General features: G+C 33.2%; 2 non-coding genes across 2 annotated transcripts; both read left to right on the plus strand.

Annotated features, from left to right (window-relative positions):
* The first annotated feature begins 885 nt into the window (after positions 1–885).
* Positions 886–958, plus strand: TRNAT-CGU (transfer RNA threonine (anticodon CGU)). Its single transcript has one exon. It is a non-coding gene; the product is annotated as a tRNA-Thr (tRNA).
* An 11,853-nt stretch (positions 959–12,811) lies between these two features.
* Positions 12,812–12,882, plus strand: TRNAG-GCC (transfer RNA glycine (anticodon GCC)). The gene has a single exon. It is a non-coding gene; the product is annotated as a tRNA-Gly (tRNA).
* Positions 12,883–13,779: the final 897 nt, after the last annotated feature.

A 13,779-nucleotide genomic window follows, 5' to 3' on the forward strand; every position in this document is an offset into this window, starting at 1 on the left:
TAGAATTCCTGGGTTGAAATAAAAGTATCTTTTTACGCACGCGTTATTCCTGAAACATGTTTAACTTAGAAGCTTCACAGTTCAAATTAAGGTCTATCCTCCAAGTAACTTTAATTTAACTAGAATTTTATAGCACATTCACAGTGCAACAATAAGTTTATACTGTAATACAGGTTGTCTCAAACTGGCGACCCGCGGGACGCATGCAGCCCCCGAAGAAATTTTATGAGGCTCGCAAAGACATTTCAATTATGTATTTTTTGCAGATATGTTGTTGTAAAGATGGCAAGATTTTAGCTACTCGAAAAGTTAGTTTCTATTATTTTTACTTGTATTAAAAGCCAACAGGATTAACGTACCAGAAAATTTACAAATGGAACTAATTAATTGACAGTATGGCATAAATCTTATTCAAAGATTTGAAGATGCAATTTTATTAACTTTTATTAGGATTTATCAAAAGAGCCCCCCCCCAACCGGTAGAGGGTCAGCGACGCTGACTGCCGGATCGAAGGGTCCGGTTTCGAATCCCTGAGAACACATAGATGTATAGTGTCTATGCAGCATGGGGATATTCTAAATATGCGGCCAGCCGAAAGTCCTCTCGAGACGTTGATGGCAGTGGAAGAGGAGGGAGAGACCCCTTGACCCATACCCTCCCGGAGTGCTTTTTCTCAAATTGGAGATTTCTCTCAAATTTTCTTTCAAATTGGGGGTTTCTCTCAAATTTTCTTTCAAATTGGGGGTGGAGCTGCGCGTATTGTCACCTATGGTACTCAAAGCTCTTGCCAACGGCAAGCGCAATCTTGACCCCTTGCGACGATGAATTTCGTGAGCTTGCTCTGATTCTAGAGGGCTGTTCTGATGTTACAAGGTATTTCTCCCGCCTTCGTGGTGTAGTGGTCAGCACGCTCGACGCGTAATCGAGAGGTCCGTGGTTCGAGTCCCTGCGAGGGCAATGCTGATTTCTTAGTATGCCTTCATGGTATAATGGTTAGTACGCTCGGTGCGTATTCGAGGGTCCGATATCCGAGACCCGGCGAGTGGCATTGTTTCTTTTTCATCTCTTCTGTTTCGAAATAACCTAATATCTCTACAATGTTACTATCGATCGGATGGGAGAAGACACAAAAACAAACTTATAAAAAGATGAAATATGCAGAGTTACGAATTTTGGCACTAAGCACGCTTTGTTTGGAAATACATTTATATGTGAACAGTTTTTTTTTCAGTTGAAAATTAATAAAAAAAGAATGCACTTAAATTATGAAAATTTAAAAACCGTGATGAAAATGATCTCTAGTCATTTCTCTTCAAAGTTACAAATTTCAGAATCGTCATTTCGATCAGAATTGAAACGCCATTTGCATACAAATATATGCATTTTTATTTGTGTGTCCAAGCAAAATTCAATAAGCAAAGGGTGCTATTATTTATTCCCTAGTTTTTTCCCCCTTTGATGAATTTTGTTTGAAAACTTCGAAAGTTTTCATAATTTATTTATTTTTAGTTTAAATTAAGGCAAGTTATTTGACGATTAACTAAACACGTTAGAAAAATTTGACAGAAATGCCAGTCTAAGAACTTATTATTTAGCTGTCGATACACTTGAATGACAAAGTATAAGGAACAAAAAAAAAAAAAAAAAAAAAAAAAAAAAGATTTACAGGTACCAAATTTTAAATTTCAGGACTCTGAGAGGCAGAAAAAAGAAATATTAGTTTTCCAACCCGAAACTTAAAACAGTGTTGGGAGAGCGAATGAACGAGACCAAAAGTTGCACAATCAGTTTAGTGAAAAACTCAAAAACTTAACATTCGAGTGTTAATTCGAGCTCAGACATTGATGGCAAACACTCAAGTGCACATCTTTGGTTAGCTAGGTCTCATCCTCGCAAACGATTGCAGCAAGTTAACTCTTTCCGGCACGCTACCTCTTAAAGTTGGACTTTTGATTTAAAAAAAAAAAAAAAAAAATCTGAAATGTTTCAGATTTTAAATTACGTCCAAAGGGGCGTTTTTTAACATTTTGTGTGTTACCTTTCTTTATTAAATATCATGTTCCTCGCACTTAAGCCATAAGATCCAGTGCAACAGCAATATCGCAAAATAGTTTTAAAACGAGCATATCTTTAGAATTTCCGATACAGAGACTCACGCGCTGGAGATAAAAATGTTTTTTCTGCAGAACGTTGCCATTGCTCGCTTTGAAATCCTTGAGTTTGTTAATCAAAAATTCGTCAAAGTTTTAAAAAATAGGAAATCGATCATAAAACAAATTTCAAATTTCAAATTTGGTCTTCCACATGCTCATATTCGTTACAGGATTACGTTATTCAAAATTCGATGACTCTATGTACCGTTATTTTATGACAATGTGAGAAATATACATACATTTACGCAGATTTTCATTATTTAATTTCTTCAAATATAATGCAGGACTCAACATTTTATCCGTCCGATCCAACTTTATCCGTCCGACGCAAAATGCCAAAACGAAACTAATAGTTCTTCGGGATTCAAATCCATTTGGACTAAAAAAAAAAAAAAAAAAAAAAAAAAAAAAAAAAAAAAAAAAAAAACACGCCTCTTTGGACAAAATTTAAAATCTGAAAACTTTTTTTTTTTTTTTTTTTTTTTTTTTGAGTAAGTGAAGTTTTTGTTAGATTGAAGACGTGTCTTAGTTAAGGCTCTTCTCGAAAACTTTAGCTTCATTTCATTTATAATTCTGCTACAATATTAGCTGTTATTTTAACATCTTATGTTAATCAATATGGATGTTGTAGACATTATTGAAACTAAAAGGAAGTTCAGTAATAAAGGTTACCAGTATCGAATTCAGAATAAAAATGAGAAAAATGTCGTTTATTAGATTTGCATAAATGAAAGAATAAAAAGCTGCAAAAGCGCAATTAAGACCAAAGAAGTGGTCGTTTCAGAAGAAAGAACGATTAGTTATTCTGAAAGGTTTTATTATAACTCACCTTTATGCAGAATTTTGGAAGAATTGTTTTTTACTTAGGAAATACCTTTTAAATACAGTATTAGCTTCATTTATGCAAAGGTCTGAGATCGTAAGTATTTTTCTATTATTCCTTTAAAATTTTTTTTTTTTTTTAATTTTTTTTCCCCCTTTTTCTACTTTTCGGGAGAGGTCAAGGTGCACTCGGCCCTTACTATGTAACCCCTTTGGGAAGGGGATAATGAAGATTGATAATTTCACGGAAACAGAAACAATTTTGATAACCGCGGAAACAGGAATCGCGGAAAAGGAAGGCACCGAACACAGCCGGCGAAAAGAGAAAATATGTGTTTCATACTTCGTAAAATGTATTTTATTTATTTGTTATGTGTGAATGGCGTACGAAGTTAAATTTTATACATGTTCGAAGAATTTTTTTGGCTCCAGTGTTTAAGTTTAGAGAATTCAATGTTAAGTAAAGTAATGCCAATTGGAAACGCATTAGAATGAATGTGGTTACCGTCTTAAAAACACACTTGCATTTAAATTCGAAAAACTTCTTTTACAGTTTTCCAATCTGAAGAATCTTGTATTAGATGTTTCCTTAACAGCAGAGAAATTTTCTTTACGAATTGTGAATAGGTTCTTAAATATAATGACTTTAATTTGCCAAATTTATACAGATATTTATTAAAGTCCTAATTTATGAACATTTACGTTTAATGGCCAAAAATGCAACTAAAACTTTCAATTCGTTAACGCTTGGTCAGCGTTTGAAGCGGAAGATAATTGATCGACAAAGATGTAATCTTAATTTAAATTGATTGTAGGTTTTATTTTAAATAAAGAAGTTATTATGACAGCAAATGAAAAAATATTGTACACAGAAAATATAAAGGACACGAAGGGCGCTTAAAGAGATAAACTGGCGAGCATTTTTCAATCCGAGCCTATCGCAGAATGATATATTAAGCTTTCGAGCTTTCCGTACAGTGTGCCTTATTAATTACTTCGCAGGTACAAATGACGCCGCTCAAGTTATCGATTGATTTACTATGTTGCCATCTTAAAAAAAATTGCAGTTTAAATGAAAGTATTAATACAGTTCAAAAAGTTTTCTTTTCTCCCTTCTTTCTTTCTATTCCTTCCTTTTCTTTCCTTTTTACTTCCTTGCACGAAGTAAAGGAAGTACTGTAATCCCGAAAAATTCCGGGTATCATATTTTAACGAAAATATTCATTTTCGCCGCTATCGAATGAAATTTAACGATGTTTTTGTTTGACATCTGTACGTAAGGACAGAATAAATGACTCTTTTTCCCGAAACAAATTATAAACTAATTTAAAATGGATTTAAAAGAGATGTTTTTTGTGGCGACTGCACGTACGCATGTATGAATGTAGCTTTCATAACTCAAAAATGAGTTGTCTCAAAACGTTGAAATTTTGTATACAGAACTGCTATAATATGCAGTTGTGAAACTCCCTTTTTCGTTGCAATCGGCCGCACCAAAAGTATATATATATCCACTCTGCTACTCGGTTTGGTGAGCTCAGTTTTTTATTCTTATATGTTGGTAAACTGCGCATTTTTCCCTTTAAAAATGATTGAATTGTGCTGTTCTTATCTTCTGGTTAAGATTTTTATGCCTATAGTTAATCTGCATGCAATAGTTGTAGAATTATTAACAATTTAAAAGTTGTTTAAGTGCGGCTAAGCCTAATTTTTGTTACCTTAACAACCATATTTCTTTTCATTTGAAAATTAGCAGAACAGTGAATTAAGGTTCTGCACCTTCAGTGTCTTTTTGCGAAGTGGAACCAAAATTAAACTTTCATTTTTGTGCACCGAAAAATCGGCCGTGTTGCCTGCTGGCCGAATTGCTTGTTTCTGCTTAGAAGCTCTAATTTTTAATAGTAAGATTTTTTTTGATAGTTTTAACTGTATTTGGTGTTTTATTTATTTATTTATTTATTTTTTCTGTACTTTTGAATTTTTAATGAAGATATTTTGAGGTTTTATGTATTTTTGTCTTGTCGCGATCTGAGAGAATTAATTCATGAGAAATATATCTCTAATGAAATTCGAGGAAATAAGTTTAAATGAAATGCAGGAAAAAGTACGCACAATTTAATATTCCATACATGGAAGTGATGGGGTGTACACATCAGATTTTTTATTTAAAGCACAATAAGTTTGGCTTCATTAACACTGTTTTCCCATTTACACTCGTAGAGTCATTAAGTTATTTTGAAGCAGGAGGCATAAAAATGAGCAATGTTCTGGCTGGGACTCGAGCCCTGGATCTCTCGAATACGCGTCGAGTGTGCTTCCAAGTGTGCAACGCAGGCATGCAGAAAGGAGGGAGAAAATTCCTTATATGCTCCGCCTTTTAAAGGATGACTAGGAATTAGCGAACCCAATCGCCAAAACTTCGTAGTGACTAATTATCGTCCGCCAACTTTTAGTTCGAGCTTCATTGTAGAGTCATTGGGTTATTTTGAAGCAGAAGACATGAAAAATAAGCAATGCCCTCCCCGGGACTCGAACCCTGGATCTCTATAATGCGCGTCGAGTGTGCTTCCAATTACACCACCCACGAAGTCATGCGGAAAGGAGGGGGAAAATACCTTATAAACTGAGCAAGTAATTCTTAATTTTATTTACATTAAATCAAAATATATCGTTTCATATTTAGACTGCTTAAATTATAGATTGCCCTTTTCTTTAACGCGCCTCTTTCTTTCCTCAGAATGCTCCAGTCACGAATAAAGAATTGGTTTCTTTTTAAATCGTTTTGTCCAAGCCCTGTACGAAAAGAGGAAAAATGTGAAAATTTACAACAGTCGTAATGATGAAATTCTATCCGAATCAGCCTTTCTTCATTTCGTCTTAATGAAATCTAGTGTTCCGACCCTGTAAACCCATGTGTCCAGAGAGGAAGTACATGCGATTTCGCCTCAGGACACAGATAAGAGCGTATAAATGATGAAAACACGCTTTGCATAACCTGCAGGAGACGATTGAAACACTGACGACTGACATGTGTTGTTATTTTGGATGTGTAAGTGTTTCTAAGGAAATTCTCGTTTTGATAGGAAGAGAAAAGCATACCTTGGTCATCCATCCGAATCGACTCATGGTCCGAAACTGAAGCATTCACGTGCTTTACAACTCTCCCTCTACCCCCACTCGTTTCCCGCGTTGTGAATGAACTCGAGCAACCTGCGCAGACGACATGCGCTGTTTCAAGTTTCTGCGCTTCCTTTTCACAGGTGCTAAACGAAGGAAGTTTTCTGGGGAATAATTTGAATGCTTCATCGAGTACCTTACATAGAGTTCGTTCAACTGCAGCAATGTGTTCAATACCTAAAAAAAAAAAAAAAAAAAATCTGAAATGTTTCAGATTTTAAATTACGTCCAAAGGGGCGTTTTTTAACATTTTGTGTGTTACCTTTCTTTATTAAATATCATGTTCCTCGCACTTAAACCATAAGATCCAGTGCAACAGCAATATCGCAAAATAGTTTTAAAACGAGCATATCTTTAGAATTTCCGATACAGAGACTCACGCGCTGGAGATAAAAATGTTTTTTCTGCACAACGTTGCCATTGCTCGCTTTGAAATCCTTGAGTTTGTTAATCAAAAATTCGTCAAAGTTTTAAAAAATAGGAAATCGATCATAAAACAAATTTCAAATTTCAAATTTGGTCTTCCACATGCTCATATTCGTTGGAGGATTACGTTATTCAAAATTCGATGACTCTATGTACCGTTATTTTATGACAATGTGAGAAATATACATACATTTACGCAGATTTTCATTATTTAATTTTTTCAAATATAATGCAGGACTCTAACATTTTATGGCAACAGTTTGAAAAGTGAACCGACATTTATCCGTCCGACGCAAAATGCCAAAACGAAACTAATAGTCCTTCGGGATTCAAATCCCTTTGGACTAAAAAAAAATAAAGTTTACAGATTTTAAATTACGTCCAAAGGGGCGTTTTTTTTAACATTTTGTGTGTTACATTTATTAAATATCACGTTCTTCGCACTGAAACCATAAACTTCAGTTCAACAGCAATACGCAAAATAGTTTTAAAATGAGCCTTTCTTTACAATTTCCGATACAGAGACTAGCGCGCTGGAGATAAAAATGCTTTTTCTGTACAAAGTTGCCATGGCTCGCTTTGAAATCCTCGAGTTTGTTAATCAAAAATTCGTTAAATTTTACAAAATAGGAAATCGATCATAAAACAAATTCCAGATTTCAAAGTTGGTCTTCCACATGTCCATATTTGTAGGAGGATTACTTCATTCAAAATTCGATGGCTCTATGTACCGCTGTTTTATCACAATGCGAGAAATATACCTACATTTATGCAGATTTTTCATTATTTAATTTCTTCAAATATAATGCAGGACTAACATTAGGTGGCAACAGCTTGAAAAAAGAAACGGACATTTATAGTGAACCAATGAAAAATCGCAAAATTTTGTCCTTCAGGGACAAAACCCCTTTGGACTTAAGAAAAAAAAAAAAAAAAAGTGTAAAAAAAAAATCTGAAAGGTTTCAGATTTTAAATCAAGTCCAAAGGGACTCTCTTTTAAAGTTTGTGTGTTAACTTTATTTATTAAATATGATGTTCTTTGCACTTAAACCATAAAATTCAGTTCAATCGCAATGTCGCAAAATAATTTTTAAATGAGGTTGCCTTTAGAATTTTCGATACACAGTTCCGCGCGCTGGAGATAAAAAGGTTCCCCCCCTCCCGTAGAGTGTTGCCATCACTCGCTTTTAAATCGTTGAGTTTGTTAATCAAAAATTCGTGTTAAAGTTTTACAAAACATGAAATCCATACTAAAGCAAATTCCAAATTTCAAGTTTGATCTTCCACATGTCCATATTCGTAGGAGTATGACGTCATTCAAAATTCGATGGCTCTGTGGACCGTTGTTTTATCACAATGCGAGAAACATACATACATTTATGCAGATTTTCATTATTTAATTTCTTCAAATATAATGTAGGACTCTAACATTCGGTGGCAACAGTTTGAAAAATGGAACGCAAAATTTATAAGTTTATAGTGATTCAACGCGAAATCGCAAAACGAAAACAATAGTCCTTCAGGGACAAAGCCCCTTTGGACTAAAAATATGCGGAATATTTTAAAAGGTCAAAAAATGATCCATAAAAAGTAGGAAGATGCAAAAATGCGATTAAAAATCTTAACTGTACAAGATATAAATTTAAAATAAGGATACTCACAGAAAAAATTAATTTTTACATGCATTTTAAAATTAGACTTTAAATTTTCAATTTTTTTCAGACTCAATTTCCTAAAACTTAATTGAGATCGTTCCAATAAAAGTTTTTCTCAATTCTTAAATTTTAAGGTTTTAGTAGAGGGCTGCGGCCAAAGCAAAATTTATAAGTTTTGTTCTAGAAAAAAATGTACTCTACTTCTGTTTAGGAAAGACGAACGGCAATTTTAAAATTCCACTATATGTGCACTTCAATGTAGCACGTCCAATAACAAGGAAGTTCAGCAAAAAAACGCACCTTGGAGGACGCGAAAATTACGGTTTTCAGAGTTTTTAATTAATATCTCTGATTAAAGTCTTATGAAGAAGAGAATGGTAGAAATGGCTTTTCGCGAAATTTTGGAATCCGAGGGGACCTCTCTCGAAGCGTAACTCCTCGCCGCTCCAGAGGGGATAATGTCAAAAACAAACATACAAACAGACAGACTCGCATAGATTTTAATAGCGTTAATACGTACACCTGAAAATAAAATGCATATAAACATTTCAGTACGGAGGAAATCAGTTCATTCTCTCCAAAAAACAATCAATTCGTTAATAAATGTTTTGTTGCCAAACCAGGAAACAAAAACTTTTGCCACTTCGGTTTAATATGATCAGTCATGATTTAATTTAAATTTTAATGATTAAATTTTTATCAATACTAATAAAAGAATAGCGTAGCAATAACATATCGTGTCAATTATCGAGCAGTGGCAACACTTTTCAAAATAAAGCATTATTATCTCCAGGGCGCCAGACTGTTGCCACTAGAAAAAATGAGTGCGAAAATTATAGATTTTTTTTTTTTTTTTTTTTTTTTTTTTTAAACTGGAAGTATACTGAATATTCATACGAACAATTTTGAAATAACCTTCATTCAGAGTATTATATTTGAAAGAAAAAAAAAAAAAAAAAAAACTTAGAATTTTAGGTCTTTCTTTATCGTATTTCAGGGAAATTTTTTGCCTTATAAATAGAACGATTATCTTATTGAAGATTAGTAATTTACCCCTGAGTCTTTTACACTAAGTTAATTTTATTCGTTAGCGGAAATAAATGAAGTGCACATACACTATTAAACGTGCTGGGTTTTAAAATGAGTAATTTTTAATTTTAGAGGAATTTAGTTTAATCTGAAAGAGTGGCAGTTATACCATTTAGTTATCCCGCTTTTATAGATTGGATTAAACATACTAAGCTCTTATACGTGAGGCTTTAGATGAGCGTGTCTTTTGTTGCAAAACAACTTAAAAAATGCAGGGTCATCTTGCGTGTATGACCTCCATATATTAGAGCCATAAAAGTCAAAATATGTGAAGATTTGATCAGTATAATGGTAAGAGAGGGGCTGACTTTGTACCACTGAGAAGGCTTCCGACCTAAGGTGATACCTAACGGTAAATTATTTATTGGAAAATTTTTACAGAGTGTTTTTGCATGAATATTTTACAATAATTTTTACCTGACAGTGAATGTTATTTACAGTCTTCTTTGCATTTACTTGATACGTTGGGCTAATTTTGATATGCAGGGTGTTTCGCAAATGTTGCGACAAACTTCTCGGGGAGGTAGGCCACATCATAAGGATTAAGAATTGCAGAGAAAGCCCGGAAATGTCAGGGGTAAGTAGCAGTAGAGGTAGAAGATGGAACAGGAAACAAGAGAGTGATTAATTTGAAACATTTATTGCACATGAATACAAATGGTGTACGACAGCTTGAATGATACAACAGATGCTCGAAGTTTGCGCCACCAAACGCCAAACATGCCTGGTACCGACGGACCATTGATTGCCTGACATATTTAAACACACCGTACGTTTCTTTGATTGTGTACAGGTGAGTCTTGCCACAGATCCATTTCGGACGCAACAGGATCGTGATAGACGACACTTTTGTTGGCGCCCCACAAAAAGAAATCAAGGCTCGATAAATCCGCTGAGCGTGAGGGATAATCCGTCCTGCATCGATGGATTAGGCGTGGTGGAATCGGTCCACCACACCCAATCCGTCAATGATCTGTTCAAATGGCTACGAACATCCAGTCCAAAATGAGCAGGCGCTGTATCATGTTGGAGCCACATATTCACAAGGTCTCCGTTCGTACAAGGTCCTTCACAAGGTCCCTTCCTCTTCGTATGGTGCCTACCGTTCGAATAAGGCAATTCTCATTTTCCATTAGCGCTCTCTGTGCAACACCCCCTGGCGGCGTACAATGACGTTTTTGAGCAGGGGTTCCTATGCAATTCTTAATCCTTATGGTGTGCCCTAGCTCCCCCAGAAGTTTGTCGCAACATTTACGGTACATCCAGTACACAATAGATATAAATAATATGAAATTTAATAGTTCAGGAGTCCAGTAAAATTTCAAAAATTTCAAATTCAGAGTTCAAAAGCGTCGCTGACTGTCGCTGCATTCGGCCCGGGTTCAAACTCACAAACATACGAGTATATAATATCTATGTAGCGTGAAGCACGTAAAAGGGTGGAAGACCCTTCTTTTACTACGCCTTCGGACTGTTTGTCGAGATGTTCTCCATCAAAGTCTGGAGCGGAATTCCACAGTTTTCCAGGTGAAACTTTTACTGGTCGGAACAATAGTGAAATTCTGGAGTTTTGCCTACTTGTACACAGGGGAAAAAAAAAAAAAAAAAAAAAAAAAAAAAAGAGGACAGTTCTGTATCTCTTGTTCTACTGGGCCGATTAACGAAATTCAAATTGCGTTTTTCATGCCTCGAAAGGGAGACTTAGGATACGTATTAGATTTATATATAGCATTGTTCTAATGTAAGTATTTTGACACAAAGTCGGACTTTTTCTTTTCTGAAATGACACGCCAATTGTTTTTCACGACTCAAATTATGCCTCATTATTAAATTTTGTAAAATTAGGTGCGAAATTTACGGGGAAATTTAAAAATTTATCTTGTAGAATTTTTTTCAATTTAAGCCAAGAATAATTCACTTGACGAAATTCGAAATTCTTAATTTATTGCAACCTACTTATCTTCTTTTTTTTTTTTTTTTCCATTGATGCACGACCGGAAAAAAATTTCCATCGTTCATTCTTTCAAATAATTTTAACAAAGTGAGTAAACTACATTTTCGCTATTATCACTTATAATAAGTATGCCAAATTTCAGAACGCGCTAATATGTAAATTCATGTACATCTTAGAAAATTTTGAAAAAAAAAAAAACTCTAATTTTTTGCAGATGTGCTTAGAAATACATCTACTTTAAGATGATGTTAAAAGTTTTATAGTTTAAAGTTAATAGTTAAAAATATGTTAAAAGTTTTATAAGTTGTAATACAGAAATTTTTTCGAAAACTTTAGAAAAAAATATTTAAAAAATAAATCATAAAAAATGTGCGATTTACATTTAGATTAAGCCTAAATTTTGAATTCTGGAATTCTTATTAAATATATATCCAATTCAGGGAAGCTAAAATTTTGAGAGCTAATTTTTGAAAAACTACTCGTGCGATTTTTACAAAACTTAGCAGTTTGGTATAATTTGAGTCATAGAAACGAAATTAGGAAACAAATTGGCATGTCATTTAAGAAAATGTCCGATTTAGTGTCAAAATATCTATATTAGAACAAACAATGCAATATATATTTAATATATATCCTAAGTAGCGCTTTCGAGACATGAATAACGCAATTTGAATTTCGCCAATGGGCCTAGTAAAACGGCAGATATAGAACTTTTTTTTTTCTTTCCCCCGCAGTATACCTACAAGTTATCTAAAGACTTACAAGTCAACGTAATTTTATTTTGTAGTTTGTGTTTTTAACAAACTTTTAATTTCATTTTTAAATGAATAATTTCGAAATAACATTTTTGGTAACGAGTAATTTGCCATCATTACTATTTCCTCTCATATAGGGTGGAGGAGGCTTGCAGTTATGTTTCGCCTTTTCCATAGGCAGCATTTTCTATTGTTGCAAGTTCCGGAGCCCTAAATTAGATTGCTCTGGTACTTTTATATGTAACTGAATAATTATTTCAGTAGAAATTTGATCTCGAAAATTTTATTTTTAGCAATAAAATTATATAAAAAATTGCTTATTTAATTTTAAATTAATAAATTACTTATGAATAAATTGAATCATTAATTAATATTAATCATTAATAGCAGTTAAATATTTATTAATTAATTTGATATTCATCATGATTAATTTATTAATTAATTTGATATTCATTCATTTAATCATTAATTAATATTAATTATTAATATCAGTTAAATATTTATTAATTAATTTGATATTCATCAACTATTTAATTTTTAAATTATTAATGATTTTTAAGAGTCATTTTATTTATTTATTTATTCTTGTACATCTAAGCCAGGCAATTATTTCTAAATGAAGAATAGAATTTCTTTCCTTCATGACGGAAACGACGGGAGGAGAAATGAATTGATGCGATCACTGCGATTACCTTTGTAAGAAAACGACTGAATAATCGTCAGGTGGCATTTGACCAAGATTTTATCTTAAAGAAGAGTTTGTTTCCTACACTCGTGAAGCATCGGTGGTTCGGTGGTAGAATGCTCGCCTGCCACGCGGGCGGCCCGGGTTCGATTCCCGGCCGATGCAATACGCTTGTTTCTTTTTTTTTTTTTTTTTCGTGCACATTTAAATTTTAGGTTTCTTCATTTATTTCATATTTCTTATTCCAATTTTTTTCTTTTTAACTTTTTCCCTTGAAAAAAACGTTTAACTTCTATTATTTTACAAATTATTAAATTAATAATAGTAGTACTTACTTTTATAACTATAATTTTTTCTTTTCATTTTATTTATCTTACAAAAGTAATATTTATTTTCATAATCTGAATTTTTTCTCTTTCACTTTTTGTTTACACAAACGGAAATCGCAAATTTATTTATATTTTTCAAAAAAAAAATTTTTAGGGCGGAACAAATACAATTTTTTATTCTTAAACAATTCTTCCTTCTCCTACTTTACACTTAATATTCCTCCCCTTGTTTTAAAACTTGTTGACGTTACATTTCCATTTCTCCAAAAGTAAATTAACATATATTTCTCTGTTTGCGAAACTTAAACTGGAATTTACATGCATGTCATTTCACTCTACAGGCCTTCCCGGGTAATATTTTCTGTACCTAAAAAATTGATTTAAATACGTTAAATGTTCATTCTATATCATGTCATTGGAATACGTAAGCAAAATATTACATCACTTACTTTTAATATTACTAACACATAAACGAAGATATTCTGAACTTTCTCTTTTAATGTTAACTACTAATGATTGTACTAACTTTTTGAAACACGATACGAAACATCACGGATTCTCTTTTACTTTTATTCAAAAGGTTCACTAATCTCTGTGCTGAATATCACGAATTCTCTTTTACACTTCTTACTTTTACTGAAACGATTCACCAAACTTTGCCCAGCAGGTATAAATTTTACACTTTCTATTTCCATTTTCCTTATATTTATCTTTTACACTGCTTTTAAAGCCC

The sequence above is a fragment of the Stegodyphus dumicola genome, chromosome 4 (assembly GCF_044657685.1).
Source record: "Stegodyphus dumicola isolate Sdum_Otavi_A_Nest chromosome 4, ASM4465768v1".
Taxonomy (NCBI): Eukaryota; Metazoa; Arthropoda; class Arachnida; order Araneae; family Eresidae; genus Stegodyphus; species Stegodyphus dumicola.